We start from the raw sequence: 14,894 nt of genomic DNA on the forward strand, positions 1-14,894 counted from the left end.
ACAAAATATATATGCAACACTTTTCTGCTGTCAGTCATTTACAGAGTAATTATTTTTACAGAGAATTTTTATACTAATGTGTACTTAGGATGTCAGAATGCAGGAGGCACCCGGGGCTGTCACTCCCCCAAAATAACAGAGTGTGAACACATCTTGATTTCCTGTATATTTCCTGTAAATATCATCTGTATATTAGAGATATTTAGTCTATTAACCACTTGAATATCCAAAGGACATGTGAGATCCATAAGGCTGCAACTATAGTAATTAAAGAATTCTGATAATTTACTTTATAAAATAAACTGAACTATGTTCAGTAATACAGAGTTTTTTCCCAAAAGCACTTCTCAGAGTGCATCCTGATACCAGCCAAATTGCTGATCAATTTAAATGAACCAAACACCAGGGAATTCTGACTAAACTAACACTGTGTCCTAACTCAGAGTTATTAATGTGCACCTTCTGTTATTCAATCAACAAGATTCTTTCCATAATTTAAAATGTCTTTGTTGCATTTTTCTTACAGCAAAAGCAATATACATATATTTCAAGATATACCAAAAATACAAATGACAAAAATCAAAGTCATCTGTGATTTTACACTCACTGTTAACATTTTAATATGTATACTTCCAAGATATCTTTCTCACTTATACACGTTAGAATCTACATACTGTGTTTTTTCCTTTTTATTGTTTAAAGTATTGCATATGTCTCCTTTTCCCCATCAACCCCTCCCTGACCACTCCCACACCCCAGGACAAGCCCCCACTGCCCCAATGTCCCTGTCCATTAGTTATGCTAATATGTATGCATGCAAGTCCTTTGGTTGATCTCTTACCCCCCTCACTTCACCCTGAACGGTCTGTTCAGAGTTTCTTTGACTCTGGATACATACAGTTTTTATAATCTAAAAATATTACTGTAATCTAAATTATCTTTCTGTCATTAATTTTACAAAACCAAATTTGATATATTCACATTATGAATGAATAAAAATGATTTAATCAATCCCTGCCTTTATACATACATATAAGTAAATTTTGAGATTAAAAAAATAGCTAATTTAAATATGTTTATATTTTCTATATATAACCCTTTCAATATGAAAAAAGTCAGTGTCTGGAATTATCTAAGGATTCTGGGTATAGATGATAACATTCAACACACTTTATTTTAGTAGTAATATATTAACAGAAAATCTTGAGTAAATAAATTTATATTAATAAGATTGTTGGGAAAATTTCCCGAGGTTTACTGAAACCATCATTCAAAGGATGATGGCTAAGAGATCTAAGAAAGAGGCTGACGATTCCAGAATTAAACAAATAGTTTATTAGGGGAATTTAGAGACAGAAGCAGAGTCTTTGGCTGTAGCATGACACTGGATTCCTGCACCAGAAAGGAGATGGGGACTCTATATACTCGTATGCAGCCACCAAGAACACTGGTGGCTTGTAGCCTAGTGTCATGTGCTTGTCAGTGATGTGTATTTCAAGATAGTAAATGACTTAGTGGGCCTACTTATCTATGTAAGAAAATTTCTTTCAGGTGTTATGGACCCAACCTTCCTTGGGTGAACTGGGGATTACTGAGAGCAACTTGTTTCTTAATATGGCTTAGGTCATGTCAAGCACTAGAAACCATTTTGCCTAACAAGGATATTGGTTGAAAGGTTGTCAATTTTGAAACCAAAACATTTTATGCTCTTAATTTTTCCAGACTTTTTTAAAGGAGAGATTAGGGTCCTTGTGAAAATTGTAGCTAATAGTGCATAATAGGAAACAACAGAGGGAGAGACATAATAAAAATAGCTCACCAGAGAGATACAGATTTTCTGTGTTCTGAAAAAGCTGTTTTTGATATACAGTTAAAATACAAGGGTGGGAAAAAGTAGGTTTGTTACCCAATGCCGGTTTGGCTACCTGCATAGTGAAAGCCAGAAACAGGTGCTGATGAAAATGAAAAAGGTTTATTCAGATGCCAGTGACATGAGAAGATGATGGACTCCTGTCCTTAATATCATCTTAACATCCCTGGTCAATCTGGTGGCATTTATAAGAAAAGGGAAGGAAAGTGTAGACCTGCAGATGGTGTTCTTGCTGGTTCCAACAAAGATACTGGTGTTAGAATGTTGAGTCCTTTTGCACCAGCCTTATTTCTACAGTCCATCAGCTCCTTTCTGGACTGGAACGGGAACTGCTGGTCCCTATAATGTACTAAAATAGAGGCTAAATAGAGGTTGTTAGCAAAAAACTGGTTCATGTTTTTGTTCTAACAGACTTACTAGTTTGTCAGTACATTTAATTCTGGTTAGTATAATATTGTATAAAGATTATATGTTTTTCATTCTTTGTTACAGGTTTATAGCTGTAATATAAATACATAATATAATAATTAATATACATAATATAATAATTAATATGGAACCTTAGTTCAAAAGTGATTTTTTTCAAAAACTGAATTATTCTCTCCCCTTAGAAATAATTTAAATTGAATTAATCCATTCCAAACCCCTCCTTTAACCTTTCTTATATACAGTGCATGTCTAATACTGTTTAATCTATAAATAAGCAATTTAAAAACAAAAAGGGCATGAAATGTACAGTAAAAAATGAAAATTTACATACACCTAGAACTTACCTTAAAAGTGAAAACAACAACAAAAGAAACCCCACAAAAGTATTCACAGCACTTTCCTGAGATGTTAACATGAGATTTAGCAGTAAACTGATTCATACTCATGCATTCTCTCCTTTGCCGCCTGAGAGATGCATGACTGACATTATAGATATCAGCATGAAAGGGTTGTCTGATAAAGAACTAAGAACTTAAGTTCCATTTGACAACTGAAACATTTTTCCCTTGAACAACTAGGTTGAAAACCAAATTGTTAGATATGGGAAACTTTCAAGAACTGATATTTGACTCTCTGATAATACGAGAATAAACTCTGTCTTGCATATTCTACTTTCTCCCACACCAGTATTTATAATATTTGTGTAATGAGAACTTACCAGTAAATAAAGCAATTTTATTTTAAAAAATTCAACCTAATGAGACAAGTGTTATCACACTATAACTACTACTATACAAATCCAGAAGCTACATTAAATAAACTTCTTGATGACATATAGCTGATAATAAACCAGAATTCAAATAATTGAATCTAAATTTTTGTTATTATTACTTCCATACTGAGAGAAACTTAAGACAATTATACTTTCCTCTTTTCTCCTAGTTTTAGTTACAGATTAGCATTATTAAAAAAAAAAGGTGAAACTACTAGAATGTTTTTCATGGTTAAGTGCAGTTCCAATTTTCAAAAAGAGGAACATGGAGACCATATACTAAGTTGAAGAGCAAACTATCAGTCTCATATCAAGCATTGAAACAGCAATTACAGTAATTGAATGCCCAGGAAAATGAATCTCTTCTCTCACTTCCCTCCCCTCCCTCCCCCCTTTTTTTCTCTATTTAAAAAAAACAAACAAACAAACAAACAAAAAAGTCTGCCCAGGTGTGTGGCTAGGTGGTTGAGTGTCATGTGGACCTATGAACCAGGAGGTCAAGGTTCAAGTCCCAATCAGAGCACATGTCCGGATTGTGGGATTCCTGATGTGGGGCATTCAGGAGGCAGCTGATCCATGATTCTCAGTATTGACGTTTCTATCTCTCTATCCCTCTCTTTTCCTCTCTGAAATAAATAAAAAATTATTTTTAAAAAACTTCTTAAAATAAAAACAGTCCACTGCTCTCACCCTTCCATATTATTGAAGTAGCCTTCTTACTGGTATCTTTGCTTCTCCCGATCCTTACCTAAAGACTATTCTCAATAGAGCAGTCACTGCAAATTCTTTTAAAATATAGAACAAATTATGATATTCTTCTATGGATTAAAATTTCACTCAGAGTAAACAGTGAATTCCTTGCAGAAGTCTGTGATCTAGTCCCCAATTGTATATCTGATGCTAGCTCCTATACCTCTGTTCTTTGCTCCTTTATAATAAACTCCTTTATAATCTTTTCCTTTATAGTAAACTCCTTTTTAAACTTGTCAAGCACATTTCAGCTGCAGTCTTAGCATCTGAAGTTTCCTCTGCTTGAAATACTTTTCTCAATAATTTCATGTCTCATTCCTTCAATTTTTTACAATTTGGTCAAATGTCATCTAACTAATTAGAATATCTATAAAATAGACTTTCCCTTGGCTCTGTATTTCCAATTTTGGCTTTAACATTTTTGGGGATATGACACCAAAAGCACAGGCAGCTAAAACAGAAATACACAAGTGAAACTATATCAAACTAAAAGGCTTCAGCACAACAAACTAAATAGTCAACAAAATAAAAAGGCAATGTATAGAATATGAAAAAAAATATTTGCAAATTATACATCTGGTAAGGGACTAATAACCAAAATATATAAAAAACTCATAGAACTCAATAGCAAAAACAAAGAAATAAAACCCAATCTAATTTTTAAAATGGAGTATCAGAATGAACCTTCTTCCAAAGAAGATACAAAGATGGCCAAAAGGTACACATAGAGATGTTCAAAATAACTACTCATCAGGGAAATGCAAAGCAAAACCACAATGAGGTTTTACTTCATAGATTTTTGAGTGGCTATTATCAAAATGACAAGAAATGACAAGTACTGGACAGGATGTGGAGAAAAGTGAACCCTGTGAACTTTGGTGAGAATGGTAATTGATACAGTTACTATAGAAAACAATATGGCTTTCCCCAAAACATAAAACATAGAGCTACTATATAATCCAGCAATTCTACCTCTGGGTATTTATCCAAAGAAAACAAATCATTATCTTGAAGAGATACCTGTACCCTTATGTTCATTGCAGCATTATTTATAATAGCTAAGACATGGGGAAAAAATGTGTCAACAAATAAATGGATAAAGAAAATATGGTGTATGCATACAATTGAATAGTATTCAGCCATAAAAAATTAAAATACTGCCATTTGCAAAGCATGGATGGAATTTCAGGGCATTTTGCTGAGATAAGTGAGGCAGAGAAAGTTTAATACTGTATGATTTTACTTGTATGTGGAATCTAAAAACCAAAAAGCAAGACAACAGATTGGTGGTTGTCAGAGGTAGAAGATAGGCAGTGTGGAAAATGGGTAAAGGTGGCCAAAAGGCACACACTTTCAGTTCTAAGAGAAATAAGTTCTGGGGATGTAAGGCACAATATAATGCCTCTAGTTAAAAATACTGTATTGTATGCTTGAAAGTTGCTAAGAGAGTAGATTCTAAAACTCTACTTTCAAGAAAAAAAATTATCACTATCTGAGGTGATAGATGTTAACTAAATTTATTGTGGTAATCATTTCACAACATATTTATATTTTATATTCAATATATTTATATATAAAATCACTATGTTGTTCACTTTACACTAATACAACATTATATGTCAATTCTATTTCAATAGTAATGGAAAAGACAAACAGATAAATGTAATAAATCTATTAGTACCTGAAAATGCAAATGCTGCCAAGCAAAAGTTTCACTGACATATTAACTTTGTAAATGCAAAATAAATAAAAATCCTAGTAAAAATGACAAATTACATTACTACAAATATAACAAAAAATACTAGATATAAACAAAACCCTTTACAGTGGAAACTTTTTTTTTAAGTGATATGAGGTGTGTTACTTTAATAGATGTTGTTGATTTATTCCCCAAAATGTTGTACTAATTAAGCAAGGGGTGTGCTGGTCTTTTTTTACCCCACATTAATTTTTTTAAATGGTCTAATAAGTAAAAAATTATACTAGGTTTGAGTTATATTTCACTAATTGTGAGATAATTTGATAAAGATTCTATGAGATAAATGAGATATGTCACTAAATCTTTATATAGAAAAACCTCCAATATATATAGAAATTATTATGAAGAACATTAAGATGAATTAATAGTATTTCCATCTAGATAATGTGACTTGGTTGTGAAGATGGGAAAAATTATCACATTTTATTTAATACTCTTCTGTGGCAATTTTATAATTTGTAATCATATAAATATCCTGTTTTGTAATTATATCAATGACATTAATAGAAGAATATATTTTGTTTACATTTTTAAAAGGTCTTTATTGTGAAGATTGACATACATTTGCTAATAACAAAAAATATCAATAACAAAAATTATCAAACTAACTATATTGTTTTCTCCAAAGAGTAGCTAAATGGGTATATCAGGAATATGTGGTGGACACTGAACATTGGTACTTTGGTAAAGTTTTTGACAAAAAAAAATTGATGATAATCTTGTAAATAAGACCGATAACTATAGACAGATATATTGCAGAATCATAACTAGCTAAACACCTCAAGGAGGGTCATTATAGAACAACTAGAGGCCTGTTGTATGAAGAGATTCGTGCAATAGGCCTTCCCTTCCCTTGGCTGCTGGCACCGGTTTGCCTCTGGCACCCGGGACCCAGGCCTTTGCTCTGGCCGGGCTCGGCCCCGGAGCCATCAGGCTTCTCTGCTCCAGCCCCGGGGCCGTCAGGCTTCGCTCCGCCGCTTGGAACCTATGTATGCAAATTAACCGCCATCTTTGTTGGGTTAATTTGCATACTCTCCTGATTGGCTGGTTAGTGCAGTGAAGGTACGGTTAATTTACATGTTTGTCTATTATTAGGTAAGATGCCCACTTAGATGGAAATTTCCAAGAGCATGATGCAAAATTTTGATGTTCTATATTTTCTATTGATTTATTCCATTATAAATTTTTAATTATTTAAAGTTTTCTTTTTGAGATCAGAAATAAATATAGCAAGGACATCTGATATTACTACCTATATTCAACATTATAGTGGTGGTCCTACTGTTACAGAATTTACCAGGTGACTCAAAAATACGTAGGGAGTACTCAGAGATCTAGGATAAACCCATTTATTTTCAGATGTTTCAGATGTTCTGGTACAGTAACTCAGGGGGTCAGTTCTCCAAATCCTGAGTGAGTGAATATGGAGGCAGCTTGTCGGTTTCTTTGTTTTCTATCTGCTTCCTAACTACCAGGCTTTTATGAGTCAGTTAGAATGGGGAAGTTAGATTGTATCTAAATGCCTGTTCTGGGTGGTGTCAGTGACCTCCCCTGTAGCTAAGCTGTTACATTCTTTGTTTATGGCCCCTTTGTAAATTGGGAGTAATTAGGAAAACATGTCTTGCTAGACCAGATTGTTAAGAAAGGGGCAGTGACTTAATTATAGGCTATCAAGAATGTACATTAGGTTACAGGCACAGATTCAGATTGCTAGCCCCCCAAAAATGTCTTATATTCCCCATCACTACCAAATAATTTCTGGCAAACAAATGATTTAAAAGGATAATAACTTACTGTCTGTAGTTGACATTATCATGTATGCATCATGTAAAAAATCCAAAGTAGTTTTCAAACTGGTAGAATTAAAAATGGAATTTAGCATATTGCTGGACTCAAGGTTAGGATAAAAATTAGATATCTATATTTCTATATAACAGAAATTTAGAATTGCCAATTTATGCTGGCCCCAGCTGGGAAAAACCTTCTGGTCTTGGCTGGGCTTTCTCATGTGCTGGTTGTCATCTGTGGGTTCCTTATGTGGCTTTTCTAATTTTGGTTGAACTCTTTCACATCTGCGGAACCTTGAGTTGGACAGCAGAGTTGACTCTACTTTGTTTCCTATGATATCTCATCTTGCAGCAGGATAACTGTGGCTGGCTTATAGGAGATAGGCTTTCAAGAGACCGAGTGGAAGTTCACAAGGCCTATGTTCAGATTTGGCATACTGTTATTTCTGTGACATTTTTATTGATAAATCAAATCACAAGGAAAGCCCAGATTCAAGGAAAGGACATATAGACTTCATATTTTGAGGAGAGGAGCTGCGGTCACATTATCAAGGCTCTGGGTAAGTGAAATACTTGGCAACATAATGAGTTATTAGAGGGCATTGCTTACACAAGAGAATGGACTCATAAATGAAATGACTTCTGCTTGAATCAACAAGATCATTTCCATGTGTAAAATCATCATAGCATCTTCTGTAGCAGGAGGTAGTTACAAGACATCTGAAAGAATTGGACTGTAAGGACCATTTGAGAGCCATTTGAGGACCTTTGTAGATGAGAAATTTATTGTTTCCAGTTTTCTTTAACCAAAATATAACAAATGTACAGCAAATATGAGTATAAATATAGACAGGTTTTTAAAAAGGCAAGAATATGAAGCCTTAAGGAGGGCCATAAGTTCAGCTAGGAGGTAAAAGGAATATTTCTTATTTCCCATATTGGTAAAAACAACAATAGGTTGTGAGGAAAGCTTTCTAGAAAAGAAAAAGGAAAAAAAAATTGATGACAGGACCCAACTATGAAAGAGAAAAAATTAATCAGAAATATGCATTTGGTTGAAATTTTGTCAGAGGCAATAAATAAGAAAAAATCAGGAGGTGTTTTCTGTGTGTATGGTTTGAAAGTATTTAGTCAGAATTCAATATGAGACAAGTTAGCGGAACATGGCCAACAAAAAAGCAATGTTCACTCTATAATGTTGCTATCTGTGCCATAAGAGGGAATGTGTTTTGAACTTTAAGAGATGTATCATGCAGTATGTGGAGAGAGATACAGCCCCAGAGAGATGACTCTAAGAACAAAGAGAAGAAAACCTCTACCATCACACAGTTGGCCATCTATATATATAAAACCCTAAAATGTAAATAGATCAAACAGCGGAATAATCGAAAAACTGAACAACCAGTCGCTATAATAAGCACTGACCACCAGGGGGCACACGTGGAACATGGTGGATGTCGGCAGCAGGCAGCAGAGCATGGAACACAGTAGGCATTGGCTGCGACGGGATGGTGGAGCAGGTGAGTGGGGGTGCCTGATCGGGGAGAGCCTCTGGTGGTTACTGAAAATTCTTTGCTCCCTCATGTTGTGGTCCCGCCCGGCACTTGCACCTGCTGCCAGCGCTGACACTGGCCCCACTCGCACCCACAGCTGGCGCCCAGTGCCAGCCCCAATCGCCTGGCACCATCAGCAGGTGCGAGTGGCGGCTGCTGGCCCCGATCGCCCCTTAGGGCTTCTCCACACCACTCTGCTCCTGAGGGATGATCAGGGCAGTAGCTGCCACTCACAACCACTGACGGTGCTGGCCCTGCTCGCACCCACTGCTGGCACTGTCCCCAATCACTCTGCGCCATCAGGGGGTGCGAGCAGGGCTGGTTCCATAAGTGTGTGGGAGCGGTGGTGGTGGGATGGAGGCTGCTGGCAGACAGGGGACTGGGGGCCATGGCAGGAGGGGCCGGGCGGGGGTGTGAGCATGGGCCAAGACTTGCCACTGTGTCCACCACAGACTCACAGCCCACAGTTCCTTTCAAGGTGCACAAATTAATTCTCTGGGCCCCGAGTTAAATATAAAAAATTTGGCAAACTCTTTGCCTTTTAATGTAAAGTGAGTTTAAATGGGCAACTGAATAGTGGTGTCCTCATTAATTTACATGCATATTCCCAAAGCAACTTCTTCCTCAAGAGAACTTCTGGTAAAAATGTATTTTAATCAAGGACTCAAAATCCTAAAACTCTGAAAATGACTTACTTAAGGGTAAAGATGCTTCTACTGCTATTTTTGGCTAAGGATTTGGATGTAAACCTGAATTAAGTGTAATAGGAGAGTAACATTTGATGCCTTTATCACTATCTATTGTTGACAATAGCCAATCATGCTCAAGAAGGTCAGAATTCATGAAATTGTACTTAATCTGGTGATTTTGAGGATAAATCTCACTGTGAAAGAAGACAGGCATAATGGTTGTAACTCTTTAGAAGACTGTGGTCCCTGTGGGCTAAAAATGAATATATATATATATATATTCCCTTTTAATGCAAATGTTGATGAGGAGGTTAGTATAAAGTCCCTAATATGCTAAAAAAAAAAAAAAAAAAGATGTAATCTCCAGGAAACTATTTTCTCAATTCTCAGAACATTATATGAATCACCTTAAGGAATTCTAATCTAAGATACTGATACCATCATAATTTAACTTAGTTATGAATAACAGAAAAGGAGCAAATACATGCCATTTGTGCAGCTTTGCCAGAGAGCTACAGTTCCACACTCCCCAGGAAGAAACTTGTCTATTTCCCAAAGATGGCTGGGAAAGGAAAAGAATAGATGCATGTCCAGTAAAGTCTGGATGATATAGGAAAGGTACCTGTCTGTCAATCACACCTAGGAACAGATCACTGTCTAGAGTAGGCATGGCCACTGCAAGCACAGGAATATTTGAGATATTTAATCTAAACAAAGGAGTTCTCTCTGTTGCCCCTCGCTGTCGTGTGCTCTTGAGTTTTAGGGACTCTTGGGACTCTTGTTGCAGGGGGCATGCTGTCTTGGTTCCTCTGCATTTGCCCATGGCTTTCAGCCATGTGGACCCACACACAATAGACTAATGGACTGTGAGTAGCCTAATGCTAAACCGGACCCAGCTCCATCATGAAACTGAAACTCTGGACACTGGCTTTGCTTCTAGCTCTACTGCACCCTCGGCTGCACAATTTCCAGGACTGGATTGAGGGAAATGGGACTTTGCAAACCCAGGGATATAATTCCATGCAAATAAAATTTTCTACCACATTTCATCCTCCTGTGGAGGCCTCCAGAAATACTTATTCCAGAAATACCCCACGAACTCCACTCCCACTAGCAGTGGATAAAGGCAATCCATGCATTTCTCTGGGGAAATTGATATCGAAAAAACAACAACATTGAAATGGACCACAAAGGTTGATTGATTTATATAGAAAATAAGGTAATATATCATGCTACTCTTTAGTGGACATGGATTTCATAAAAACATATAAGTGAGCAGTTTCAATGGGAAAAGAAAGTGAGTTGATCACAATGTCTGGTACAAACGCATATTTCTTTAATGAGATGTATATTTTTCCATGTTACTATATGGAAATGCTATAACAAAAATTTGAGTGGCACTTTAGTATAATTTTACATTATCTTAACTGGATTGATATTTTGAATAAATGTAAATTTATGAGATGTGGAGAACAAAAGTTGACAACAGAGGATAAAAGCATATGATGTATTGTGATTATTTGTAGAGTAGATTCTGAGGCATTACATCACTTAAGTCAATCATCCAGCATTAGTAGTAAGGAGAAAGCCATAAATAGCCTCTAAGGGAAAAGAGATTATATATCTAAACTTAAAGAAGTCTCATTCTACTAATAAATAAAAAAGAAGAAATTCTGCACATTTACATTAATTTGCAATAGAGCCACTTGACCCTGAAAAAATATATAGGGGCAAGATGTAGTAAAACCTTGGCAGACTTTTAGGAAATCAAAGACTCCAGCTCTGGGATAGTGAACCATTAGCCTCAGATAACATGACTGTATGTTAAATACATAAGTACCAATCTGCTTTGGTGCTAATAATGAAAATAATGGAGCATACCTGTTTTTTTTAAAGCTCCCAAACTGCCTCATTGATTGTGCATTTTTCTATTCAAGGGTTGGGCATTGAAGAAAATTTTGAATATGTGGTTCATGAATTTTTGGTTTTTGCTTTTTACCTTCATTCCAATATGGACCTTTCTTCCCAAAAAATCCACAGGTCATTCCACAAGAGATTTTTAAATTCTATATCTCTATCTTTATACATTCTCTGTTCACTTTCTGAAATAGCAAAGCTTGTAGTTTATAAAATCATAAGGTCACTTTCAATAAATTCCCTTTTCTTGGCAACTTTTGCAAATAATGATTAGCTAACATAATAAATTCAGTTCAAGGTCTGGTCTACCAGACAATACAGGTGGATCATAATTTGTCTTAAATTTTTTTAGGAAGTAAAACAGAGCAAAAGCAGCCAATACCATCTCAGAGCAATTTTAGATGCATTTTCTGTATCTCAGTGTTTATGGAAAATGCTTTGCATTTACTCAGCTATTTTTCTCCTTTATTTTGTTTGCAGATATAATTAGGTGTCACTTGCATTAGTTCAGTAAGCTCTTCTGATATTCTTCATAACATATTTTTTATGGAGCATCTGGCTAGTGGTCTTTAGATTTGCTGAGATCCAATTTTAGTATCAGGATTTTCAGTGGACTACTTTTTTCCTAATTTGTGGTATTTTCTAATTACTGGAATATTTGTTGAAGGCATAAGAATGTTGATATCTTCCATCTACTATAGTTAATGTTAAATAATCTCAATTAAAATTTTGAATGTCTTCTTACAGAGCAGTGACTCTGTCACTGAATTCCTGTAATCACAGTTGTCTACATAATATACAGTATATATTAAAGCAATGCCATCCTCAACCAGGCAAGAGAGTACTATTGAAGATATTTGCATGATTTTTCTGTTAGGGGTTATAGTAATAATTTTGGCTTTAAACTGTATATGGTAACTAAAATAAAGATCGTATAAATTGAAAGCAGCATAAAAAAGAAGAGTGGCAAGTATCCCCCATATGAGAAGTAGTCAACCCATTCAGGAGCTTATGTTTGAAGAAGAAGGCAAGGAAGCACCTACAGTCTGACTTATCCATTGGTGTCATTGTTATTAGGTGAAAGAATTGAACTTAAAATGATCAATTAATAAATAAATGTATAGAGAGTCCACACGATATAGTTAAAAAGATTTAAATAAATGTTATAGATCTTGGAAGATGCGACCGGCAGGAGGGCAGTGAGGGAGAGAGTGTGAGAGAGTGAGGAAACAAAAGAGGAGTGTGTGGACATGTGTGGTGTGGTGTGTGTGTGTGTGTGTGTGTGTGTGTGTGTGTGTGTGTGTGTTAGAGACATTAGATCCCACAGGACTTTTGGGGGCTGATGGACCAGGCGGTCTTAGACTGCAATACCCCGCTGCCACTGCAAACACTCCCGGGTGACTGGAGCTGGCACAGAAACTGTGCCATCTAGAAGGGAAGAACTTCTGTGACTGGGAACCCACCTTCAACACCACTCAGACTGGCCTCAGACATAAAACTAGACCTTGAAGCCACTCTGGACAAAGATCTGCTACCACAGCAGCAGACCCACAGACAGTGAGACTCCAGCCATTCCGGTGGCAGATTCCTGTGAGTCACAGAGCACATTCCCCTCCCACTGGCCTGCTACAGTAGTATAGCACCTGTGCAACCTTCAGTGCATGAGCTGGCCTCCTGCTGACACCGGGAAGCTGTGCAACCCAGTCCTTTAGTAGGCCTGTTCCTCAGATTCACAGTGCATGCGTGTGGGGACTCTGATTCTCAGCACACGTGCGCAGGTACTCTGACTCTCGGCATACATGGCTCCTGCCATCCCACAGAAGCCACGCAAATTGGTGCCTGAGCTCTTCAGTGATGCTCAGTTTGCGTGACGCTCCTGCCGCACACAGCAAAGTCCCTGCAACTCAGCACTTGGACTTTTTCATGATAGCAAAAAATGGGAAGACAATAAAACAATCCCCAAAGGAAAGAAAAGGACTCGCCAAGAAAGGAACTAACTGAAACAGAGCCATGCAATATGCGAGTAAGAGAAGTCAGAGTAACGGTCATATAGTTCGTAAACTGGATGGATGAGAAAATCAACAACCTATGCACGAATTGGGAGGAAATCAAAAGTGATATAGTTACAGTAAAAAGCATGATGGAAGGTTTCAACAGTAGAGTAGAAGAAGCAGAAGACTAAATTAGTGAGTTAGAAGATAATGTAGAGAAACAAGCCCAATCTGAACAGCAATTGGAGAAAAAAATTAAAAAGCAGAAGGAGAGCCTAAGGGAGCTTTGGGATAACGTGAAATGAAGCAACATATTAATAATAGGGGTTCCAGAAGGACAATTAGAGCAGCAAGGATAGAAAACCTATTTGAAGAAATAATGCCAGAAAATTTCCATGGTATGGGAAAGAAAAAGGTAACACAAGCACAGAGAGTCCCAAACAAGATGAACCAAAAGACCCACACCAAGACACATTGTAATTACAATGGCAAACATTAATGACAAAGAAAGGATCTTCACTTGATCTTAGCCAAAAGGCCGAGAAGCGATTAAAGAAAGAAAGGATCTTAAAGGTTGCAACATAGAGACAGAGAGTTGCCTACAAAGGATCTCCCTTCAAATTATCAAATGATTTCTCAACAGAAACACATGAGGCCAGAAGGGAATGAAATGAAGTATACAAAGTGATTCAAAGCAAAGGACTGAATCCAAGAATACTCTATCCAACAAGGCTATCAATCAAAATTGAAGGGAAAATCAGGAGCTTTGCAGAAAAAAAAGGCTTAGTGAGTTTATCACTACCAAGCCAGCAATGCATGAAATACCAAAGGGACTGTTGTAAAAAGTAGAAATAGAAAGGGAAGAAGGAACACAGGCATAAAGTATAGAAATGGCTATAAACAAGTACCTATGAATAATAACATTAAACATAAATGGACTAAATGCTCTAATCAAAAGACATTGAGTGACTGAATAGATAAGAAAACATGGCCCATATATATGCTGTCTACAAGAGACCTACCTCAAAGCAAGGGACTCACGCAGACTAAAAGTTAAGGGATGGAAAAATATATTTCAGACAAATGGAAATGAAAAAAAAAAGCTGGGGTAGCAATACTTATATCTGACAAATTAGACCTCAAAGTGAAGGCCATAACAAGAGACAAGGAAGGCCACTTCATAATGCTAAAGGTATCTATACAACAATAGGATATAACTCTGGTAAACATTTATGTGCCCAATGCAGGAGCACCCAAATACATTAAAAAAACAAACAAACAAACAAAAACTTCTGGATGATATCAAAGGAGAGATTGACAGCAATATAATAATAGTAGGAGATTTTAGTACCCCACTGACAACATTGGATAAATCCT

General features: G+C 36.4%; 1 pseudogene; it reads right to left on the reverse strand.

The window, feature by feature from the left end:
- Window positions 1-13,902: 13,902 nt before the first annotated feature.
- Window positions 13,903-14,067, reverse strand: LOC111826397 (annotated as a pseudogene).
- Between the last annotated feature and the right edge of the window lie 827 nt (window positions 14,068-14,894).

The sequence above is a fragment of the Myotis lucifugus genome, unplaced genomic scaffold, assembly GCF_000147115.1.
Source record: "Myotis lucifugus unplaced genomic scaffold, Myoluc2.0 scaffold_75, whole genome shotgun sequence".
NCBI classification, from domain to species: domain Eukaryota; kingdom Metazoa; phylum Chordata; class Mammalia; order Chiroptera; family Vespertilionidae; genus Myotis; species Myotis lucifugus.